The sequence below is a fragment of the Falco biarmicus genome, chromosome 2 (assembly GCF_023638135.1).
Source record: "Falco biarmicus isolate bFalBia1 chromosome 2, bFalBia1.pri, whole genome shotgun sequence".
NCBI lineage: Eukaryota > Metazoa > Chordata > Aves > Falconiformes > Falconidae > Falco > Falco biarmicus.
In genome coordinates, this window is record NC_079289.1 from 42,289,652 (window position 1) to 42,299,759 (window position 10,108).

Consider the following 10,108-nt stretch of genomic DNA (forward strand, 5'->3'; position numbering starts at 1 on the left):
TTCAGTGCATCTGTGCCACAGGAGACTGTAACAGCAGAATATAAAATTTTTCATACACAAAAGTATAGTAATAAAGAAAAAAAACACAACATGTGTCATTGCAGAATACCTTCCTCTTTGAAATGCCAATATTGTCTCTTGATCTTTGCACAAAGAATAATTGTAATCAATCTAAAGTTTAAGTATCTATTTCCAGATTACACAGAAAGTATGGCTTTCATAAAATAGGTAATAGCAGTGCTCTTCTTTAGCTTAGATCTAGTCACTACTGTGATTCTCAACTTCATGCTGCCCTCCAGGGAAATACCCACAGACTTGTCATCTGGTCTAGGAGTGCAGTTGTCACTATTGTGAAACATTCCTCATGCTTGCCGCTCAGCTCTTGAAAAGATACACGTCCATATTTTATGTATCAAATACATTCCACACACTGTAAACAATCAGTTCACACTTTCAGTCTGCAAAGGAAAAGATGACTATTTACAGTATTTCATGTTGTGATTTAAATTGAAATAACCATCTATGAAGTGCTTGGCTCTTGAAACTAGTTTAAATGCATTCTGTGCAACACTGAAATTAATTGTTATAATCTATTTCTTGCAAAATATTATAAACTAAGGACATTTTCTAATGCTGTACTTTTATTTTATTGAGGCTATGTTCACACAGGAATATTGAAAGCAGTTTTAAAAATACAGTACCGCTGTCAAAAGAATTCCATGGGGTTTTTTTCCTGAATATAGGGTCCCTGTACAATTTGTCTAGTCGACTGAATGTATTCATATGTTAATAGATTTGACTTACTGATGTTTTATTTGACAAAACAAGTATTTAAGTACAGATTTGTACAGCTGCAACATCTATTTCATGAGATCAGCTTTCAAAAAAGAAAGAAAACCACCAGAACTCTTCATGGGAAATGGACTTAAAAGGTTACTCTGTTTCAAGCATAGTGTTTCTAATACTCCACTCTCACTGAGGGAAATTATGAGGATTTCATTACAATCATACAAAGAATGCAGACTCATTCTTTAGCACTGATTCTTCATGAAGAGTAATTCATCTGCCCACAAATTGTTCCATCTATCTAAATTAGATACATTATAATTCCTTCTACATTTACCGTCTTGTCCATACAATATCCCCATCATCTGGACTGGATTGGTTGCACTCCATGACTTGATTTTATATATGAAAGCAGATTTCCTTCTTTCCTTCTTTCTTCCCTAGAAACCAAGGCACAGAACGTATGGCATATTTATAGAACTTGCTTTAATACGGAGCTGGGGTGAAGCTATAGTATTTGTTATAAGGCATTAATTTTACAACTGAATATGAACGTGTACAAAGCTACTCTTCATCACTTCTATCTTCTGCCCATTTCTCTCTTCCTACCCATTATTTGCATGCTGTTTGAGTTACACAAGTCAACAGATACTCTCCATGCCTTAGATTCCACTTCTCGTTTTTGCATACCATCATATTTTCTGTTGTTTAGTCCAACACCAGCGGATGTAAAGCTACATTTCATGAACCTTCAAAAAATATACAGTAGGGTTTTTTACAGTGCCAGCTGTCTCCTTTTGTTCAACTTAAACTAACCTCATCAGAAACTGTGAAAAACTTGGTCGGTTAGGAAGAAAAAGGGGCAGGAGATGGTTAAAATATTCTGCTACCAATTTAGAGTATGTTACCCAAATACATGTTATTAGATTAGCAGATGGAGACTTGAGTTCCATCATTTCTTAGCTTTCAACATTTTTTGCCCATTCTTGGATGCTTATTTTCCTCTTCACTATACTGATCATTAAACTGGCTACCATTTATAGTGTTTGTGGCATGAAAACCTGTGTTCTCATCTTTTGTCCAGCAGCTATCAGTACATTTCATTTATAACACTGTGGCAATTTAACAGATCAAAAGTCTTATTAGGGTGTTGGATATTCTGTGTGTGTAGATACAACTGTATCTACAGAATATGGTGTAATTCTAGAATGACATGTATTAGAAAATCACAGAACTACTATTTTAAGGTGAATATGAGTAGGAAATTAATTTCTTCATCTTAGTGTTTCATTTTTATCAGACCTCTGGCAAACATATCCAAAGACAATGAAGATGGCACTCTATAACATTGAAACAATGGCTTTGTTTCATACATACATAACATACCTCTAGAACCTGAGGTAACCTATATGTTCATAACACTTTATTGAAAAAATAGTCTCAGTAAATGACTTGTATTTGTATTTTTAGTGTAAGGGAATGCTTGAACATATTATTTCTACTATTAAAATCATGAAAAACTGTCAATTACTTCTGAAGTGGAAGCTAGAGGAGGTATTGTAAATGCTAATGTTAATGGATATGAACGTTCAATAATTAACAGGAATGTCTTTTTATGATGTAATTAGACAAAATTTCTGTGGTGGGATTTATGCTTCCATTGTTAAAGCAGTTTTGTACCTTTTTGACACTGAATGGAATGAAATAGTGTTCTGGCTTCCATCAGAAATAGTGTGACCAGCAGGACTGGGGAAGTGATCATCCCCCTGGACTCAGCATTGGTGATGTTTCATCTTAAATGCTGTGTTCAGTTTTGGGCCCCTCACTACAAGAAAGACATTGAGGTGCTGAAGTGTGTCCAGAGAAGGACAATGAAGCTGGGGAAGGGTCTAGAGAACAAGTCTTAGGAGGAGTGGCTGAGGGAACTGTGGTTGTTTAGCCTGGAGAGGAGAAGGCTCAGGGGAGGAGGAGGCTCAGGGGAGACTTTATTGGCATTTACAACTAACTGAAAGGTTGCTGTAATGAGGTGGTTGTTGGTCTCTTCTTCAAAGTAAGAAGTGATAAAACAAGAGGAAATGACCTCAAGTTGTGCCAGGGGAGGTTTACATTGGATGTTAGGGAAAATTTTCTTTACTGAAAGGTTCATTAATCTTTGGAGCAGACTGCCCAGGGAAGTGGTTAAGTCCACATCCCTGGAGGTATTTAAGACACATGTAGATGTGATGCTTAAGGACACAGTTTAGTGGTGGACTTTGCAGTGCTGGGTTAACAGCTGGACTTGATCTTAAGCATCTTTCCCAACCTTAATGTTTCTATGATTGTGTAATTCTACGATTCTGAAACACAAATGTGTTCTGTGGGATTTTTACTTCCCCTGAAGCATCTGATACCAGATCACTGTCAGAAACAGGACAAGCTTCCTCTAGTAGTCAAGCTGTTAAATCAGTTCTACTTTCCACATTTTGAAGGAGTGTATCTTAGTGTTTTCGTATGATCTCAAATGGTGTTTCAATGATCTCAAGACACATTCAAATGTTAATGCATGACTATTCAGAACAACTCAGAGGAGAGAGATTTAAATATTGAAAAAAAATAATAACAGGGAAAGAGTATGTGGTCCCAAATTGAAAATGAAAGAAATTTTCTGCTTAATTCTAGTGCAAATGTATACCTTCAAATAAGATTTCAATCCTGAAATAGAAAATCATATGGAAAAACAAGTCATCAATTCACTGACTTCATCATCTGTGTGACCATCACCTAGTCTGGCTATTTTATCTTTTACTCTTATTCAATTTTAGCTACATTACCATCCTCTTATGAAGTGAATGGTATTAAAAATCAGTCCTTTTTTCTTTTAATTAACTTTTGGACATCATGTGAATCAAACCTGTCTTTTCTGATTCAGACCTGCTGCTTTCATTTTGCATACACCACAGAGAAGGCTTCAATAAAACGCACACTTGCATACACACAAACTTATTCCCTCATTCCCCATCATCCTCTATCTCTGTCTCCATAATCAAGAAAAAAAGTACAGTCACTTTTCATGTCTCCTTGAATGAGTTAACTACATTTTTTGCTTGTCTCACTTTGAGCATTTAACTGTCATAAGGGCAGAGCAAGGGCCTTTTCATACATTTAGAAATAATACATTGTCTCTTTGGAGATAGCACTGTCATTTGTTTTCATTTTGCCAGTATGTCACTCTTCAGATTGATATATATATTAAAGGGAAAGACCACTTTCTGAGAAACGTAATGAAATGGATGAGTTTTCTTAAACCACATTTTATCTGAAACACAATCTTTTACTACAAATAGTATGATGGATTATAAAATATATTTTGAAATTCAGTACTGTTTGTTGATTGTATTATTGTAACTCCAGAGGAGAACACAGGTGACAAGTTGTCTCCTTGTCAAAATTTCAGCTTCATTATACAAGCTTGTCTATATTTATGCATTCTTCTCAGAAATAGCAATTATTAATATTTTATATAAGTACACAAAAATGTAATTGCCTAATATTTATTCTTATATGTTATTGAAAACTTTCTTTCCCTGCAATAGCAGAAGGAACAAGAATCAAATATGCTTTTTGCTTTGTAGAACTCAATGGTCAAGAATATAGAAAGGTTTGGGTATGACTTCCTATTTACCTGTACATTTTATTGCTGAAATATAATTCATTCTACAGATGGTCTCAATGTCTGCATGTGTGTTGGTATGCTTCTATGTATTTACAAGTTCTCATTACCAAACTCCAGAGACTTCAATGAAGAAAAATTGGAGTCCAAAACTGACCTTCTAGGACATGTTTAGAATTAATAAGAATACTATATAGTATCTTCACAGGATGCATGTCTGTATTGTCATTTTACTCCTTTCTTTCCATTGTAGATCCATGGGACAGCAGCAGATATGAGGCTGTATTATCTCTCAATGGAGAGTAATTTTTACAAAGCATTCTCTACAAAAGTTGTATCAGCTCTGAAACAACATTCACCCAGTTCTGCTTCATACTATTTGGAGGTATCACAGAATCACAGAATGATTGAGGTGGGAAGTGATCTATAGATCTCATCTCATCCAAATTCCCTGTTCAAGCAGGGCCACCCAGAGCCAGTTGCCCAGGAAGATGGCCAAATGGCTTTTGAAAATCTGCAAAGAGGGACACTCCACAATGAGCCTGGGCAAAAGAAGGTAGATATCTTGGCATTGCTTGTCAAGATTACTTTGGGTGACATCATGGTGATAGGGTGTTGGTTTTTGTTTGGTTTTTTTTTTTTTTTTTTAAATATATATGTATGTGTGTATATATATATATATTTACCTTATATTTCTCAGTTCACCAATTCTTCCTTCCAGTTTGACTGTATTCTCTTCTCTTCTCATTCAGTAACTAAGGCTAAGTGTTGAGTTAAATATTGGCTTGATTTCTCATTATTATCTAGGGTTTGTGTTTCCGTGTGCAAATATGTGCCTGAGTTTTGTAAATGCATGTATTTATGTATATAAGCATACAAAATCTCATGTTGTTCTTCAGCTGGAAGTAATTGTACCTATATACTGACATATGTATCAAGTAGGTCATTTATGACCCATCTGATCTGCTTCCAGGTCTAAGAATGGTATCTGGCTTAAATGTAAATTTCTTTCATATAAACTCTTTTTCTGTGTATCACTGCCAGCTACTGGATAGAAAATGATTACATATTTATTATTTAGTCTTTCTGGTTGTTCCAGCTGAGATGTTTCTTTAGTGTATTGGAATAAGACCAGATTTTCTTTTTTGTTGGTTTGTTTTTTCAAGAACAGATTATGAATTTTGTAACTGGTGTTGCCTCTATCTACACATCTATCTACCTGAGAATTAGCCAAGGAGCAGAGTGCCACAGATCATTCAAGGTTAAGCAAGCCATAGACCATCCAAAAGTTTGCATACTACACACTCTAAAAAGCAGTGATAAACCCTTATTTTGATCCTGCAACATCAGAATAGTAACACGTAGAGTGCTTCAATGAAACATGGAGCAAAACATGTTTGGAATGTGATTATGGAAAATTGTTAGCTATATCTTGTTTTATACCACTTTTGAAGGTTTTTTCTTCTTTTGTTTTGTGTTTTGTTTTTGGGCTTTTTTAATATCTTTCCAAAATATATACACATTTATCATGCTTCTTCAGAGCACATAGTCCCTGCATCTAGACAGTAGTAAGAGCAATAAATAAAAGCTCTGTTGTTTTTTTTTAGTTAAAAGAATTATTTACAAGCAGACTTTATCAATCTGTTTTAGTTACTCCTATTTATCCTCTCTTTAGTACATTTATTTTCTGTTTTAGCTAGCTGCATCTGTTTACCACAATAATCTCTTTTTTGTCCTTAGTAAATATTTTTCTCACATAATTAATTATATTAACAGGTTTTATGTTCATTAGAAATGCATAAGATATTAATAGATTAATGTGAGACCTCTGTGAGCTTTCATATGGCTCCACTAATCAGCATAAATGCGGTATGTTCAAAATGTATAGTAAATTTAAATAATACAATCATTTCCTCAGTTACATATATTTGAGTGTATATATATTTGCACACATATAATAACTAAAAGTAATAGCAGGTCTACAGAGATTTTGATATGGATTTTATGCCTCTTCATCATAGGCAGGAATACCTACAAAAATATACTATAGAAGAAAGGTGATTTAGACAATTTATGTGCCAAGAACAAGACAATAGTTTTGAAATCTACATAGATTCTGTATTCTGAATCAATGCATGCTTGGTTTTCTTTGTCTTACCCTATTCATGACAAGATATATACTAAATTCTAAAAAAAGAGGCTTTTTCAGGACAGGAAAATTGGAATCCTGCAGCTTTTTCTCCCTCAAGAGAAACCTGAGACAGTAGATTACATAATTTGGTATAGTGTGAGAAAAGTTAAAGTAACCATTTTCACATGATTCTGGGATTCATGATTTCTGATAAGGCTGGCATAGTTTATCAGCATCACAGTTTAACAGTACCAAAGCATTTACCGCATTCTTCTGAAGCATCTGTATTATCAGTGCAATTGTGAAAAGTACAGAATGCAAATGCAAAACAAAATTACTGTAACTCTTTCAATTATTTACATATGATACAGAAATATATATAAATAGATATATATAAAATAATTAATAAAAAGTAACGCTACTACATTTTTTAAAAAACTATTATTAAACATTAAAAAAAAACCACCTGTATGATGTGATGGAACCTGACATTTCTAACATATATAGGGGTTTTTTCCCCTACATCTACTACTTTCATGTCAAATAAAGAGACAAGTTTGTTTGAGGAAGATAGTGGTAAGAAGATGTTTTTACAAGCAAGCCTGGCAACCGTTTTTAAATTATTTCAACACACTATATCTGTCAGAATCTAGAATTGCTGCAAAACATTGCAGTAATTTTCACAATATTAGTGAACAATCAAGTGGATACATTAGTTAAAATGAAAGAAACGGTAATGTAAGCAATAGTAGATTACAATCTTAATGGACAGTAAGGGCATGTGATTGGACTAGAAGTCAAAAGAGGGTATGCAAAAATCGTTATATCCTTTGACATGGTTTGAGTCTGTTATTTCTGGCCTATTACTCACTGAGCTGTAAGTACACCTGAAAGAGAAAAATATATATTTCCAGACTCTTACAGTAAGAATGAAGGAGCCTTGCATGCTAACTACACTGAATAACACAAGAATTTCACAGCCATTTCTCTTTTTCTAGCCATTATATTTTCAGTGTGTAAAATATTTGCACATATATGAATATGTAAGCAGGGAAATGCACCTGTGTTTCTTGAGGTTTCTTAACTTATTCCTTTGTAGAATGTAATATACACCAGCTATTGCAAAGAAAGCCTCTCAAAAGGATCTCAGCTAGAATTGTGTGTATAGAATATTTTGCAAATTAGAAGTCACACGGGGAGGAGAAAGGGTAATGGTTCTTTTTTTCTTTTTAATTAAAAAATAAAATAGCCCTTTTTTGTCACTTTAAGCAATGAGAAAAAAGATGTATGCTACCATAATTACTTTTGTGAAAATACAACCCTTTATTTTTTATCCATAACCAGCAATATTCTGTGAATTTAGACCAAATTATATGATGAAACCCACATTTTTATCAAGGCTGCCTTTAACCAAAAATAAAAAAAAAATAAAGCAAAATCAAAATATTTCATTAAGCTTCAACCTTGTAAGCACCACAAAACTGGAAAAAAAATCAAAAAACAAACAAGCAAAACAAAACTTTTTTCTCTGAAAAGACACCATACTCTGTCTTTTCTGATGAAGAGAATAGTTTATCTTCCCCAAATGTTTTTAACTGTCCAGTTCTAAAAATTCATTTTGACAAACACACTAAATATCTCAATCAGAAAATATGTGTGGACTAAGTCTACATGCAACATATTTATAAGCATGCTAAGTGAGCAACTATCATTTTGCAGCTAGCCAAGAAGAAAAAAAGATGAGTCTGTAGTACTTCTCCTAAATCATTTAAAACAGTTAGGTAGGCCCTTACTGATGGAGGCTGGATTGTGCTGTTTATCTCTGCTCTTTATGGTTTAGCATGAATATGCCTCTTCAGTGTTGGGTGTGGGTGTGGGTGGGGGGTGGGTGCACACAGTGAAGAGTTCTGGAGTCTAAACCTGCTTGATAGAGTCATTGTAGGAGGTAAGTCTCAGGGAACAGTGGGCTTTTCTAGGCAGAATTCTTGAAAGTCGTTAATCAGCTTACAACTCAACTGATGGGAAATGTGTTACTTCAGCTAACGTTTGGACACAAGACAGTTTTTTTCTATAAAGCACGTGAAAGACATTAACTGAACCTTCTCTGCTTTAGGGACAGAATTCTGACTCCAAAGCAAGGAGGAATTCGACTTCTACTAATGGATAACTTAATTTAATCCAAAAAAACCCTGTTATAAAACTCAGAAAATCAGTGATGTTGAAGATATTAACTTCTCTTGTCTAGAACTATTAACTACCATAGGACCAGTTAAGTAGATAAGGTGACATAACTGTATACAGCATCTAGCCAGAGTACTTGCTGTAGTGAGGAAATCTAGCATTCACTAGAGAATTGCAAGGTAAACAAGTCTTGCAAACAAACTAAAAGGAAGAACAAAAGGCCTTTCCTATAAACAGGATATAGGAAGTGTTTTCCTTCTGGAAATAAATAATCTAAAACACCTCTCTACAAATGTTATGTATTTTTAAGGCACCTATCACAGTAGTCCATAAACACAAACATTCTGCTTTGCCTGTTATTCCCTATGATTCTCTTTCTCTACACTCTTTCATCTTTTCCTATGTTGACTTAAAGATACATCCCAGCAGTACACTGTTTCTTTCTTTTTGCTGACACTGCAAACCAGAATTCAAGAAATACAGAAGGGAAAAGGTTTTCTTATTGCCATCATAAAAAATATCAAAGTGTGATGATAAAATTTTTGAAGTGCACTGTCTTGCAAGGTATATTTTATTTACTGTATCTTACTTACAAGGAATCTTACAATTTATCTTTTATTTTTCAATAATCTTATTGATTCAAAAATTATAAGAAAATGAAATTCAATAATTTCAATTTATTGAGGAATCTTACATACTTACAAGGAATCTTAACCATATATTTAGCAAATATTTTAATAAGCATCCTCTGTCACAGTACAACAGCTTCTCAGAAGATAACAGTGATAATACTTTTCTAGTTATTGGAAACATGTGCCTTTCCAATTCCAAGCAATATACCTGAGAAACTATATGGTATAAATCAACTGAAGAAGTTGATAAACATATTCCAGAAATCAGTCTTAAGCTAACTTTCAATACATGCTTAGAAGATGTTTTACTTTCCTCTGTAGCACACAACAGATAACCAAAATTAATTGTAAAGAAAAGAGAGTATTTGTAAAGATTAAAAAAACTGGACTATTAAAACCAGGGTTTGGCATTCAATGGAATTAAATAAACTAATGAAAAATAGATAGTGTTGAAGAAAATATTCTTCACTAATCTGTATATGAATCTACTGTAGCAATCCTAAAATACAACATGAAAGGAAAATATTGATCAAAATTAAATACCCCGTTACAATACAGAACCAGTTTCACATAATTTCCAGCAGTAGGTTACCTAAGCCGTCCTTTCTTATGGTTCCTGTTTAAGAAAATTTCTGTCTTAAACTGCTACTTAGTGAAACCTACTAAAAGTGAATACATTCTGTATTTGCACAAAAATTATGATTTGCATCCCTTTAATTGTTTAAATTG